Source organism: Gopherus evgoodei, chromosome 1, assembly GCF_007399415.2.
Source record: "Gopherus evgoodei ecotype Sinaloan lineage chromosome 1, rGopEvg1_v1.p, whole genome shotgun sequence".
Lineage (NCBI taxonomy): Eukaryota > Metazoa > Chordata > Testudines > Testudinidae > Gopherus > Gopherus evgoodei.
The window spans coordinates 15,344,827-15,360,384 of NC_044322.1; the positions used below are offsets into that span (position 1 = coordinate 15,344,827).

General features: G+C 42.6%; 1 protein-coding gene across 3 annotated transcripts in view; it reads right to left on the reverse strand.

The window, feature by feature from the left end:
* PRCP (prolylcarboxypeptidase) overlaps positions 1–15,558 on the reverse strand; it is a 76,947-nt gene that overhangs the window by 57,423 nt on the left and 3,966 nt on the right. The window contains exon 1 of one of the 3 annotated variants that reach the window (XM_030558384.1): positions 8,529–8,604. The exons of the other annotated variants lie outside the window; for them this stretch is intronic. The gene's annotated coding sequence lies outside the window, so the exon portion shown is untranslated. Of the gene's footprint in view, positions 1–8,528; positions 8,605–15,558 lie in introns of those variants that run through there. 3 annotated transcript variants of the gene reach the window in all.

The window sequence follows — 15,558 nt, forward strand, 5'->3', positions numbered from 1 at the left end:
TCCAGTGGATATGTGTACTTAAGATTTTCAGAAAGCCTTTGACAAGGTCCCTCATCAAAGGCTCTTAAGCAAAGTAAGTTGTCACGGGATAAGAGGGAAGGTCCTCTCATGGATTAGTAACTGGTTAAAAGATAGGAAACAAACGGTAGGAATAAATGTTAAGTTTTCAGAATGGAGACAGGCAAATAGTGGTGTCCCCCAGGGGTCTGCACTGGGTCCAGTCCTATTCAACATATTCCTAAATCAGGGTTTCTCAAACAGGGGTCACCACTTGTGTAGGGAAAGCCCCTGGCAGGCCAGGTGGGTGTATTTACCTACCCCATCTGCAAGTCTGGCCGATCACGGCTCCCATTAGCTGCGGATTGCTGCTCCAGACCAATGGGAGCTACTGGAAGCGGCGTGCGCCGAGGGACTTACTGGCCGCCGCTTCAGCAGCCCCTATTGGCCCAGAGCAGCAATTCGCAGCCAGTGGGAGCCGCGATCAGCCAGACTTGCAGATGGGGCAGGTAAATACACCCGCCTGGCCTGCCAGGGGATTTCCCTACACAAGCCATGACTCGTTTGAGAAACCTTGTCCTAAATGATCTAGAAAAAGGGGTAAACAGTGAGGTGGCCAAATTTGCAGATGATAACTATCCTGAGTAGTTTTGTAAGTCCCAGGCAGACTGTGAAGACCTACAAAAGGATCTCTCTAAACTGGATGACTGGGCAACAAAATGGCAGATGAAATCCAATGTTGATAAATGCAAAATAACACACATTGGAAAACATAATCCCAACTATATATATATAAAATGATGGGGTCTAAATTAGCTGTTATGATTCTATGATTCTATGCAGGGCCATGAACGTAGGGCTGGGTCAGGGCTTGGAGTGCAGGGGCGGGATGGGTGCACCAGGGGGCTCAGGGCTGGGGATTGGGTTTGGGGTGCAGGAGGGGTAACAGGGTGTGGCCTCCAGCCCAGCACCGCTTACCTTGAGTGGCTCTGGAGTGGCAGCAGCATGCAGCAGAGCTAAGGCAGGCTCCCTGCCTGTTCTAGCCCCGCACTGCTCCTGGAAGTGGCCAGCATGTCCGGCAATGGCTCTTGGGGCTGGGGTGAGGAAGGCAGCTCTGCCATGCACTGCCCTTGCCTGTGGGTACCACCCCCAAATCTCCCACTGGCCATGGTTCCCCGTTCCCAGCCAATGGGAGCAGAGGGGGAGGTGCCTGCAGGTGAGGGCAGTGCATGGAGCCCTCTGCTCCTCCACCACCCCATCCCCCTGCAGGAGCCACAGGGATGTGGTGCAGACCGCTTTCAGGAGTGGTGCGGGCCAGGGCAGGCAGGGAGAATTTCATGTATATAGTTATGAGGCTGAAAATGTGTCCTTGTGGCTTAAAACAGGCCCAGGCAAAAACTCTCCAAGAGCAGAGGGGCAGTTCACACTTCATCAGGGCATGTATGGGACAAACCCAGCCAAGTCTCACAGGAACAAAGGATGCTGGCCTAGGCAGCAACAAAGGATCTGTTGGACTCAAGTCACCCCCACTTCCTCCCCTTGCTCAGTTTGGGACCGCGATGAGGTAATGCTCACCTGACTCTGAAGGAGAAGGGGCAAAGCCAAGAGGGAAGAAAGAACATGATGAAAGAGAGAGACGTTTGCCATGTTCTTCCTCTCTCTTCCACCTCCATCTACAGACATCACCAACAAGTGACTGAAGCACTGATCAAAAGGGACAGCCTGCATGAAGGGCAACCAGCCAGCCTGTGGTGAGAAGCATCTAAGTTTGTAAGGGCACTGAAAGTGTTAAGATTATCTTAGAATACGTTTTGCTTTTATTTCATTTGACCAAATCTGACTTGTACTTTGATTTATAATCACTAAAAATCTATCTTTGTAGTTAATAAATTGGTTTGTTAATTCTACCTTAAGCAGTGCATTTGGTCTGAAGTGTGTCAGACTTCCCTTGGGATAACAAGCCTGGTACATATCAATTTCTATGTTAAACTGATGAACTCTTATAAGCTTGCAGCGTCCAGCAGGCATAACTGGACACTGCAAGAAGGAGGTTCCTAGGGTTGTGTCTGGGACCAGAGGTATTGGCTAGTGTCATTCAGTTGCACAATCCAAGCAGCTTGCATGCCAGAGGCTGTGCGTGAACAGCCCAGCAGTGGGGGTTCTCACAGCAGAGCAGGTTAAGGCTGGCTCCCAGAATCAAGGATTGGAGTGACTAGATGATCATCGGTCCAGATAACATCAGGGGAATGTCACACCAAGACTATAACAGGGTTCAAAAAAGAACTAGATAAACTCAGGGAGGATAGGTCCATCAACAGCTATTTGCAGGATGGCAGGGATGGTGTCCCTAGCCTCTGTTCGTCAGAAGCTGGGAATGGGCGACAAGGGATGGATCACTTGATTACCTGCTCTGCTCACTTCCTCTGGGGCATCTGGCATTGGCTACTGTCAGAAGACAGGGTACTGAGCTAGATGGACCTTTGGTCTGACCCAGTATGGCCTTTATGTTCCTTTCTATTCACATCAGTGACACTTTAAATTAGGACATTCTGTCTGATATAAAATAAATAACAAGGCCCCAGAGAGAAGTGTTTCTACAAGGAGAAAAAAAACCTACCTGCATCCAAGCTGGATTAATCAAGGTGCATTATTTTGCATTGCTTAGAGCTGCAATAGGCACCGGGCAACAGGTGGGGAAAAAACTCAACCCCTACCCCAAACAGCTTACAATCTGATATTAGACAGAACAGCCGGGACAACTGATGTGAAGATTGAACAATCAAGATGGAGACACGACCAATCACCAGTATTTTTCTAAATAGCTAATATTAGGAATGATAAGCTCATGTTGTGGGAGTCACAGACGAAAGTCTTAAGGATGGATTTGAATGAGGAAAGTGAACTGGTACCCCTCCCCTCACCCTTGATGTGACATTTGATAAAAGCTGTAATCTTGGTACAGGGATGCGTTGTTTGTTTTGGGAAGCAGTTGGAGGCATTGTTAAATAACATCATTAGATAGTAATACACACTACACAGTCTCTTTCAAAACAAACCAGGAAAGAGAAATAGTCTCCCTAAATGCATCTTTTCGAATTGGACATGGTGAAAATATGTTGTGTGATACATTATTACTCCCAGGCTTTGCTAGAATTTTACAAGCTAGGATTAACAAACATGGGTCCAAAAACATCAGCATAGGTTTAGGGTAGTAAAACACTTCCTTTCAGCTGGATTGTTTCGTAAGTGACTGGGGCACACATTATGAACACACCGTGCAATGCTGTCACTCCTACAAAACCTGAATCACCAGAATTTTAAATGGCAGGTTCCCATATATCCATTAAGTTAATTGCTTTGCATCATGAGGAAGAGTTTATTGTATAATCACAGAACAGGTACTGTGCAATCATGAAAATATAGACCTGGAAGGGAACTCTAAAGGTCATCAGGCCCACCCCTTTGTGCTGAGGCAAGAGTAAGTATACCTAGACCATCCCTGACAGGTATTTGACTAATATGTTCTTAAAGCTCCAGCACTGGGTTTTCCACAACACAACTTTTAGACCCAGAATCCCAGTTTCTTTAGGGAGGATTCTTCAAGTAACAGATACATCAGTTATAAAACAGTTGCTGGTTCTGTCTAGCAATCTAAACTTTTAGAATCATAGAAGTGTAGGAGTAGGAGGGACCTCAAGAGGTCATCTAGTCCAGTCTCCTCCACTCAAGACAAGACTATGTAATAGCTAGACCATACCTGACAGGTGTTTGTCTAATCTGTTCTTAAACTCCAATTATGGAGATTCCACAACTTCCATAGGCAATTTGTTCCTAAATGTCAGGGTAGGTAAACACTGGAAGTGTTTCCTAATGTACGAACCTAAAATTCCCTTGCTGCAATTTAAGCCTATTACTTCTTAACCTTTGAGGACAGGACAATGAGAACACTATTTTCCCCTCTTCTTTGTAACAACCTTGTATGTACTTAAAATCTTATGTCTCAATTCAGTTTTCTCTTCTCCAAACTAAACAAACCCATTTTTTTCCAATCTTTCCTCATGGGTCATGTTTTCTAGATCTTTAATCATTTTTCTTTCTCTCCTCTGGACTTTCTCCAATTTGTCCACATCTTTCTTGAAAGGTGATGCCCCAAACTGGTCACAATACTCCAGATGAGGCTTTACTGGCATGGATCAGAGTGGAAAAATTGCTTAAAGTATCTTGCTTACAACACTCCTGCTAATACATCCCAAAATTATGATTCTGTCCTCCCGCACCCCAAGAGTTTTCCACTGATGACTCATACTTAGCCTGCAATCCACTATACCTCCCAGATCCCTTTCTGCAGTACTCTGTCCTAGGCAATCATTTCCCATGTGGTATGTGCACAAATGACTGCTCCCTCCTAAGTGGAATATTTAGCCTTTGTCCTTATTGAATTTCAACCTATTTAATTTCAGACCATTTCTCCAGTTTGTCCAGATCATTTTGATTCTAATTCTATCCTCCAAAGCACTTGCAACCCCTCCCATCTTGGTATCATCCACAAAGTTTATAAGGGTACTCTCTATAGCATAATCTAAATCATTGATGAAGACATTGAACAGAACAGGACCCATGACCAATGCCTGCAGGACCCCTCTTGATATGCCCTTCCAGCTTGACTATGAACCACTGGGCAAGTCAGCTAAAACAGGGGTTTCATAAAATTCAACAAGCAAGCAGCAATTAGTCATACAGCCATACAACATTAAAGATCACCAGCTGCCACTCTGGCAGTGCTGCAGCAGGGCTCTACATTGCTCTGTTAAAGCCATAAAGGAGATAAAGCTCATGCTCCAATACGTCTGTTAGTCTATAAGATGCCACAGGACTCTTTGCTGCTTTTATTGAAAAGGTTATGATTCAGTGAATATGATTATCCTTTTTGTATGCATGTATCATTTTGGTGTCTGAAGTTAGGAATATTGTCTATGCATCTATTACAAATGTGTTAACACCTGAGAAATGCTCACTAGGCAGGATGCAATCAGTCTAGATGGCTGGTTGGGAAGGGCCATTAGGGAGAACAATAGGTCTTAGAAGAAGCTAATCTCCCATGGGGGAGCCTTCCTGAGGATGCAACAAACAGCCTCTGATTCATGGCTGCTGTGACCCTATAGGGGCATGTGACCAAGTCACCTGATACTGGACTCCATCTTGGAATACCAATGTTTTTCCACTGACCAGCTGGGGGAACCAAGTTTGGAGATAAAGGGTTCCTGCCATGTGCAAAATCTATTTAAGGCAGGGGATTGACATCATTGTGGTTTTTCACTGACTCCCCACCCAAAGAGACTCCTGGAAACACCTGAGGAAAAAGGGCTGAACCCAGGCTAGAGGGATTTCTAGCCTGTGAAAGGAATACCTGGGGTTTCAAGCTGCAAGCAAGTGCAGTTTGTCCTTTAAGAATCTCTGCAACCTGCTCGATCATCATTTAGGGTGATAATTTGTTACTCATATCCAATCTCTTTAGTATTTTAAGCTTAGATCGCATTTATTTGCAAGGTAATCTGCTTTGATCTGTTTGGTATCCCTTATAATCACTTAAAATCTATCTTTTGTAGTTAATAAACTTGTTTTTGTTTTGTCTAAAACCAGTGTGTAGAAATCATAACTTGGGGGCAGAAAGCTGTGTATATTCCTCTCCACACTGAGGGAAGGAGGCGAATTTTATGAGCTTATGCTGTACAGTTCCCTGTGCAGCTCAAGATGGTATAATTTTGGGTTTAGCCTCCAGAGAGGGTGTGTGTCTGAGAAGCTGGTAAATGCCTAGCTGTATAGCCTTCCCATGCAGGGGCTGGTCAGAAAGCCTGTCTCCATGTTACTACAGCTCGGTGTCTCCCTGCGTGCCAGTGAAAGTAGGAGACTGGGAGCATGTCTACAGCTTGTCAAAGCATTACAGGGTGAGTGGGAGCCCAGGCTGGTGGGTCGAGGGGCTCAGTGGTATCCCTTTCCAGCCAGCACCCCGGAAGGAACCCATCACAATGTCCTAAAAAGCTAACCTACTCTTATTTGAAAATCAGCAATAAATTCCAAAGTGTTCCATTTTAATCTTGGGATTAAATTCATTTTGTGATAAGACAAAGATAATTGCACAGCTGAAGTCTGGGAGTGGCATTAATCAACAGGTGGAGCAGTGTTTGCAGAATACAGTAATTGAGTGCCTGGTTAAGGGCAGGTGAGTATGTAAAATGTACAGGTCAAGGTTTCAGAAGCAAGAATTAGTTTCTGTAAAACTGCAGAAAAGAGCAGACTAACACAGGTATTTCAAGTGACTGAATTCCTGCATAGCTAAGATAATTTTTGTCCTGACTACTAACAGACTTAGAGTCAAATTTTTATTATTTATATCATGGTATAACTTAAGGGCCACTGGGATCAGGGGCCTCACTCCACTAGGCATTACACAAACAGAATGAGAATCTCTGCCTGGAGAGTTTACAATTTAAACAGATAAAACAGACAAAAGATTAAGGAGAAAGGGATATAACAAAGAAGGTTTTGCAAACATCCTGTTAGTGCCACCATATTTTCACCCTTTGTTTGGTTTAATTTTTTGGTTCGGGTTTTCTTTGAGAGGGGATCAGCTAAACAGGCAGACCAAGGGAATGTAGGGGGGGAGAAAAGTTATCAAGCAGAACAAACACTGTTTCAATTATATTCCATCTCTCTCTTTTCATTCTGCATTCCTTCAGGTTTTGAAACAGATTCAAAGACAGTCATGTGGCCCCTAACCTCTTCCCAATTTGGGATGTGCTACAAATCATCTACATTTAAGTCAATGATATCTCATCACAAACATGTTCTTAAGCAGTTATATGGCCTTGATCTTCCTTGGCTACACTCACACTTTACAGCGCTGCAACTGGGGTGTGAAAAAAACCCCCCCTGAGCACTGCAAGATACAGCGCTGTAAAGCGTCAGTGTAATCAGGGCAGCAGCGCTGGGAGCACGGCTCCCAGCGCTGCACGCTACACCCGTAAGAGATGTGGTTTACATGCAGCGCTGGGAGAGCTCTCTCCCAGCGCTGCCACTCCGACTACATTCACACTTCAAAGCGCTGCCACGGCAGCGCTTTGAAATTCCAAATGTAGCCATACCCTCAGTTGGAGAATGAATTCAACACAGAACATGTTGACATTAAATACCACTTTGAACTGCTAGCAGGCTCTGAAACCCTACCAACATAGGAATTCAGTTTTGGTTTGACCATTAAACAGAGGGCATGATCCTCAAGTGGTGGAAATCAGAATAACTTCAATAGAACTATTCTGATTTACATCATCTGAGAATCTAATTTGTGTGTGGAGTTCATGAAAGGCCTCTTTCCACTTCGAAGTTTCATTTGTTTAGCTTTTTAAACTTTCGTTAATCAAGACACTGTCATCCACAATTCTCATCCTCTGCTTATTATAGTTTTAATGATTAAAACGGCTGGTGCATGAAAGAGGAAGTGTTTATTTTCAAAGAGGTAGTGGTGATTATTGCCGCCTTTTGTAGTTACTGTATTAACTGCTCCCTTGAAGGAAGAGGCTGCAAGTTGTGAGGAAATTAAGTGTTTCCTGCTTACTTTGAAAAGTTGATGTCTGCATTGTGACCCATAGATAAACAGTGTATAAAAATAAAAATTCACTGGTAAGCTGTAACAAGTACTTCCGCACTTGCCTATCTGCTGAACAAAATCTATTGTTTTTGCTTATAGCTTGTATTCACTTATAGCTCGTATTCACTTATAGCTCCTGGTTTAAATCCCATTATGAAATCACAGCAGAGCTGTTGCCAAGTACTCCGATAAACTACTTGATGAATAAAACATATAATCAACATAGTGTTTGTCACAGACATGAATTATCACTTCTTTTTAACCAGTGACACTACTTTTAATTAGCACTAAGTAGGTTTCAAAAATCACAGATTTTTTTCCTTTTTATCAAAAAAATTAAAAGCCTATTGTATTATGTTGTCAGTGATGAAGAGATCCAACGTATTTGTTCTCAACATGTTACTATTCTGAGATGCCATCACCAGTACCAATTAAATATTGCACCATAATTACTGGAATTAAAAGAATTAATCTCAAGAACATGTGATTTAAGGACACCCTACATCAATTCATTGTTCTGCCCAGGCTTAGCCTCTGTGCTTCAGTTTTATCAGTTCAAAAAGGAGGTATTGCCCACACATCTTTCCTTGTAAATTGGTTTGAAATCCATGGATAAAAAGTGCTACATTCATGCCAAGTTATATTATACAGCTCTGTTTAAAAAAAAAGCCAGACACTAATTCACACAAAAATATCATGCTGCATTGAGAATTCCAGAGTTGGGGCTAAAGGCATTTTTGTTTTCATATTTATGAACTCCCTTCTTGTGAACACAGTACACAGGCAGGTCAAGAAACTGTTAGACTTAGCGCTCCATAGGAAAGGGGACTGTTTCTCAAGTAGATATGACTCATGCCATATTGGGTTTGATAGATGGAGTCCATACCTTGTACCCAGAAATTATTAAGAAGCCAATGCTGCTCTCAAGGAATTGTGTATTACAGTCTTTGAGGCCAATACAGTATCACATAGCAGGTAGCTATCACATTCTGAACCAGCTGTAACTTCCAATGAGCTTCAAATGCAGCCACACTGACAGCACTGCAATAATCCAATCTGGAAGACAGAAAGGCAGGAGTGACTGTGGCAAGGTCCAGATCTGAGAGAAGCGTTCAAATTCTCACAGTCAGAAACAGATGACAAAAATGAAGTGAAAGATATGTTTAGTTACCTTCCATACAAATAGTCTGAAGGATTACTACATACACTACTCTCCATGCCATATACAATTCAACTGTGGAATTTATAGGCAACAGCTATTAAGCTTCATACCCTTTTAATGGCTGTTTTCCTGCTTCCCTCCCCACAATGACTTATTTTACAAGGTATTTTAGGGTTAATCATGTTATAACTTAAAAAATATATATACAGAAAACCCATCCTGAGCTGTGCCTAAACTAGAAAAATATTTAGTTTCCCTCCACTTGAGCTCCACCAGTGGGAAATTTTAGTAGAAATTTCCTAATGCAGGCACATACAAAGATAGAAATTTCTAATTTAATAACAAAACCAACTCATATTGTATTCTTTGGGTCAGGGACAGTTTCTTACTAAGTGTACAATGCTTAGCTCAACAGGGCCCTGATCTAACACTGGACCTCTAGGCACCATTGTAATGAAAACAAATGTGCTTAACCTTGCTCCCCCTCTCTTCCCCAATAAAACCCTAGCAAAAACAAAATTTCTTAGAGCAGACCAGGCTTCAGAGACTTAAACGGCCAGTCACACTTCAACACTGCGTTCTTTATCTAATCATTTGACCATGCTTAGCACCATCATATCCCAGCACTCATGGTGGTGGTCCCAGAATGCATAGGCTTCCCCAGGTGAATGTGAAGGCTTGATAATGAATAATAATCCAGATTGTAGCTAGGTCTTGTGCGTTGTTGGGAAAGGAACACATTAAGTGTGAATGTGTCGGAGTTCCTGATGCATCTCTTGGAGGCAGAGCAACTTCTGTGACTGACAGGAAGAACTATTTCTGAAGCAATAGTGTGTCTTCTCCTTTCCTCTTTAATTTCTTTCCTCCCTACTTTTGCAGTTCTGACCTCAAGGTCTTTCTTTCCCCAGCTCTTCTAGGTTTAGCAGCATTTTTGACTGTAATGTAAGCCATGGTACTGAAGGCATCTGATACAGCCGGGAACTGAATTAGTTGTATTGTTCCCATTGAAAAAAAGCCAAATTTTCATGTCTCAATGCACTCTCCCCTTTTATGCACATGCAATTTTATGGACACAAACATTTGAGTTTTAGAGCATTACCAATTACACACATACTGGGTGGCTTTGTGTGTCTATTTTATAACGTGTATGAATTAGCACTTGAAGCTGCTTGCATGCAGAAAACACATTTTGAAAATTGTCCCACAATTTACATGCATTAGTTTGAAAATATAAACCCTTTGCTAAAGATAGTAGTCTCACGATCTTGATAGAATGTATAGGACCTGATCTTTCAAACCAATGCTGGAAAAGAGTTTAAGTTTTAAATAACGCATTATATACAGGGCTTTGGAGCGGAGCCCGGAGAAGCGAAGCTACAGGTTTTTGCCTGGAGCTGGAGCGGAGCCGGAGCACAGCTCCAAAGCCCTGATTATATCAGTACAAGCCATTGCACAGAGGCTTAAATCTGTGAAAGATGGAATCAGAAAGAGTGATGAGGGGAAACAGGGCCTATCAGACATATGCATCAAATCCCCCAGAAGCACTATGTAGCAAAGAAAACTTTGACATAAATCTTATTAGCTCTTTTGCTGAGAACACTTTAAAAGTTATTAAATACTATGCAAAGAGGCTCATCAGGAAATACCAAAGTTAAAGTTCTCAGAGTAACATCACCTCAGCCATACTAGCCATAAGTGGCATTCTAGATCATCAGTTCAGCTGTTAAATTTGTACTAAAAACCAGATGTTTTATAGGCTCTGATGTTCTTCATGCATTTGTATAAGTAGCTCCTCCCATGCCATATCTTAAATTCCTCACCCTCATAATGTTGGAGTGTCCTCATCTTATAGGTTAGCATATTAATTAGTTTAAATGTATTAGCATATACACTGATTGGGTTACTAGGATTACATGCAGTGAGACATCTGCAGATGCTCTCTAAAAACACCCTAAACTGATACAAACTGGCTTCTTGCTGTTACCTGTCAGCAGTTTTCCTTAATTTCAGCACTTGTGATTACTACAAAACAAGCGAAACAAAGTATTTATGCCATCCTGTGGTTTAAGGTCACTAATAGTTTACTTATGCTATCCCTGTGATACTGACAGATCAGCCAACTTGGGTATCATCCATAACAACTTAAAGGAGGCACTGAAACGTGATCAAGCCAATCTACTTGTATGTGAATTTCAAAAAAAATATATTAGACCAACAATCACTAATCTATTTATTTGCACTAATAGAAGTCAGCTTGTAGATGCTAATTCCCTTTCATGTCTTAAGTGCTTTGTATTATACATGCGGATGGTTCAGTTAACCTTAAGATCAAAGATATAAGATACTGCAGGAAACTAATAAGAACAGATTTAAAAATTTTATTACGATGATGTTAAGAAAAGAGTGGACGGTACAGAGTTTAAGCACAGAAGTTTCTGGTTATCAGGGAATGACATACAGATTATCGAGGGTGCAAAGTTTGGTTTAAGAACAGGTGGCAAAAGGAATACATAATCTGCAATATCCCCAATTGGAGGTAAAAGGTTGATGGGTCGAAGCACAGACAGAGATACGAGGGTATGAAGTTCATAAAGTGGCTATGTTCGGGTGTGGAGTATAATGAGTGGATATGATGATGAGGATGGATTGACCCTCATTTGGGTGAGATGTAATGTTCAGGGAGTTTACAGTTCCAGTTCATATGATCTAACAGAGAAAGTCTCTTGGTCCCTTTCTTGTAGTCAAAGAACAATGTCACTCTGGCTCACGCCTCCTGATATTGTCAGTGGCTGGTGATGTGCTCAATATTATCTTCAACTTAATTATCTATGCCATAATGAAGTAGTGGCTAATTGCCTTATGTGAATGAATGCAACTAGTTTATCTGTGTATGCCTAGGAAACAGACTATTAACTTCAAAGCTACCATCTGCACTGCCTATTTTTCCTCTGGGGCGGTCCTGCTGTGACAAGAGGCTTGTCAGCTTGCTAGGGAGTTATAAAACAAAGCTCCGGGCCTGATCTTGACATCTCAGGTCTGCCTAAATTTTAACAGGGAAGGTTTAACCATAAAACAGAAGTTACCTTGGATTACCCTGGAATTCTCATGGACTACCTATTGGACTATGACCTTCTAAATTGATTCCAGAAAGTCTTTTACAAACCAGCAGCCTCACCATCTCTGCTATGAAACTGACCTAAGTACTTTACACACATTTGGATCTATATTGATCCCTAAGCCATATATAACTCTCTTTTTTCTTTTATTAATAAATCTTAGATTTAGGCCTTGGCTACACTGGCGCTTTACAGCGCTGCAACTTTCTCGCTCAGGGGTGTGAAAAAACACAGCCCTGAGTGCAGCAAGTTACAGCGCCGTAAAGCACCAGTGTAAACAGTGCCCCAGCACTGGAAGCGCAGCTCCCAGTGCTGTAAGCTAATCCCCACGGGGAGGTGGAGTACCTGCAGCGCTGGGAGAGCTCTCTCTCAGCACTGGTGCCGCGACCACACTCGCACTTCAAAGCGCTGCTGCGGGAGCGCTCCCACGGCAGCGCTGTACAGCTACAAGTGTAACCATACTCTTAGTTAGCAAGGATTGGCTGTAGCATGTATTTGGGTGAAATCTGAAAAATTCACTGGCCTGGTGGGCAATGTGTCCAGTCCTTTGGGATAAGTAAAACTTTTATGGTGAATAAGGTTTTTAGTAACCCCTCACTATATTAGAGCTGTCTACACTACCACATGGGGTCGATCTAAGATATGCAACTTCAGCTACGTGAATAGCATAGCTGAAGTCGACATACTTAGATCTACTTACCGTGGTGTCTTCACTGCAGTAAGTCAATAGCTGATGCCCTCCCGTCGACTCTGCTTGTGCTTCACTTTCTGCTGGAGTACCAGAGTCGACAGGAGAACGCTCAGTGGTCAATTTATCGCGTCTATAGACAAGATAAATTGACCCCTACTGGATCGATCGCTGCCCGCCAATCCGGCGGGTAGTGTACACAAGCCCTTAGAGTTGGCTGTCTAGATGGAAGCCAAAGGCTAGATTGCCTGAAAGGGGACTGCATTTGGTTTCTGGTTAACCAGTGTGGTATTACAGAAGCTGTTTTGTTACTGGATTGGTGAATCTAATTATAGAATAAATCACCAATCTTGGGCATTGTCTGCCCTTTCTCAGCATGGCCCATCCAGGCACCATGGTCACAAACCCTTTTAAGCAACTACTCCTACACAGCCTGTTTGGCCTTACACTCATGCTAACTGCTTGAGTTCTTCTCATAGGTCTAGGCCTATGGGCCCCTTGCATTTCTGCGTTATGTTCCTAGTCCTTCACCTTATAACCATTGTGCAGGCTACAAGCTCCTGCAAGGGCTACAGTACTTTAATACACATTCCAGTGTTTCCAATCTAGGATGTGGGATTCCTGGAAGGGGAAAGGTGCCAGACTAGTTTTAGGAGGCAGTAGAGGATCACTGTGGGTCTGGAAAGCTGCATGATTCCAGATTCTCTACCCCTCAGGCCCGCAAACACATGGCAAAGCTGCTGCCAATCTGCAAATAAAAGTGGTAAGTGGTTCCTTGAGAGCTGCCACACTTGCCTCTCGTTTTGACCTCTGACATAGCTGGCTGTATAAAAGTAGCTCTCACAAATGTGGGTGCAAACTGCAGATTGTCATCCCCAGCTTCCCTTCTCCATTACACTCAGCTCGGCTTCAGACAGCATCAGTGAACACTCTCAATATGTAACCTTCTAGTGAGTAGGAGAATGGGCTCAAAACTACCAAAGAAAGGAGGATAAGTTCTTGTCTACACACAAAAATTGTACCGTATTAACTATACCCATATAGTTAAAGCAGTACATCTCCCCTTGTGGATGCAAGTATACCACTATAAAAGAGTGCTTATGCTGATATAGCTTATTATTATTGTCATGGAAGGGAATTAAGCTATTAGCACCCTCATATTGGTATAAATGTGTGCACACAGAGGTGCGGGGGTGGTGTATCACTTTAACTATTTCACTAGAAAAGACACATACCTAACCCAAATAGTTAAACCGATATAAAATTCTGTGTTAATCAGACCTAGAAGTCAGAAAGAAATACGTATGAAAGCAAAAATGAATAAGAAAATAAATAAAAGACAAGATGGGAAAAAGAACAGTAAGGAGAAATAATAGGTAGCAAAAAAGAGAGAGACCTGTGTCAGGACATGGCCATCATTGCTCCAGTCCATTCCAAGCCTGGTTTTCAACAAATAAGATTGACAGCCACTGATATGCACAGTACTGTACAAAGAACAAGAGTACTTGTGGCACCTTAGAGACTAACAAATTTATTTCAGCATGAGCTTTCGTGAGCTACAGCTCACTTCTTCAGATGCACAGAATGGATCACACAGACAGGAGATATTTATACATACAGAGAACATGAAAAGATGGAAGTATGCATACCAACAGGAAGAGTCTAATCAATTGAGATGAGCTATCATCAGCAGGAGAAAAAAAACTTTTGAAGTGATAATTGAGATGACCCATAGAAGGTGTGAGGAGAACTTAGCATAGGGAAATAGATTCAATTAGTGTAATGACCCAGCCATTCCCAGTCTCTGTTAAGCCCTGAGTTAATTGTGTCTAATTTGCATATTAATTCGAGTTCAGCAGTCTCTCTTTGGAGTCTGTTTTTGAAGTTTTTTTGTTGCAGAACTGCCACCTTCAAGTCTGTAACTGAGTGGTTAGAGATGCTGAAGTGTTCTCCCACTGGTTTTTGAATGTTATGATTCCTGATGTCAGATTTGTGTCCATTTATTCTTTTGCAAAGAGACTGTCCAGTTTGGCCAATGTACATGGCAGAGGGGCATTGCTGGCACATGATGGCATATATCATGCTGGTAGATGTGCAGGTGAACGAACCCGATGGCATGGCTGATGTGATTAGGTCCTATGATGGTGTCACTTGAATAGATATGTGGACAGAGCTGGCTTTGTTGCAATGATAGGTTCCTGGGTTAGTGTTTATGTTGTATGGTGTGTGGCTGCTGGTGAGTATCTGTTTCAGGTTGGGAGGCTGTCTATAAGTGACGATTGGCCGGTCTCCCAGGATCTGTGAGAGTGAGGGATGATCTTTAAGGATAGGTTGGAGATCTTTGATGATGCGCTGGAGTAGTTTTAGTTGGGGGCTGTAGGTGATGGCTAGTGGCATTCTGTTATTTTCTTTCTTGGGCCTGTCCTGTAGTAGGTGACTTCTGGGTACTCTTTTGGCTCTGTCAATCTGTTTTTTTACTTCAGGAGGTGGGTACTGTAGTTTTAAGAATGCTTGATAGAGATCTTGTAGGTGTTTATCTCTGTCTGAGGGACTGGAGAAAATACAGTTGTATCTTAGAGCTTGGCTGTAGACAATGGATCATGTGGTGTGTCCTGGATGGAAGCCGGAGGCATGTAGGTAAGTATAGTGGTCAGTGGGTTTCCAGTATAGGGTGGTGTTTATGTGACCATCGCTTATTAGCACAGTAGTGTCTAGGAAATGGACCGCTTGCGTGGACTGATCTAGGCTGAGGTTGATGGTGGGATGGAAATTGTTAAAATCACGGTGGAACAGGACAGGCCCAACAAAGAAAATAACAGAACGCCACCATAGGACCTAATCACATCAACCACGCCATTCAAAAACCAGTGGGAGAACACTTCAACCTCTCTAACCACTCAGTGACAGACTTGAAGGCGGCAGTTCTGCAACAAAAAAACTTCAAAAACAG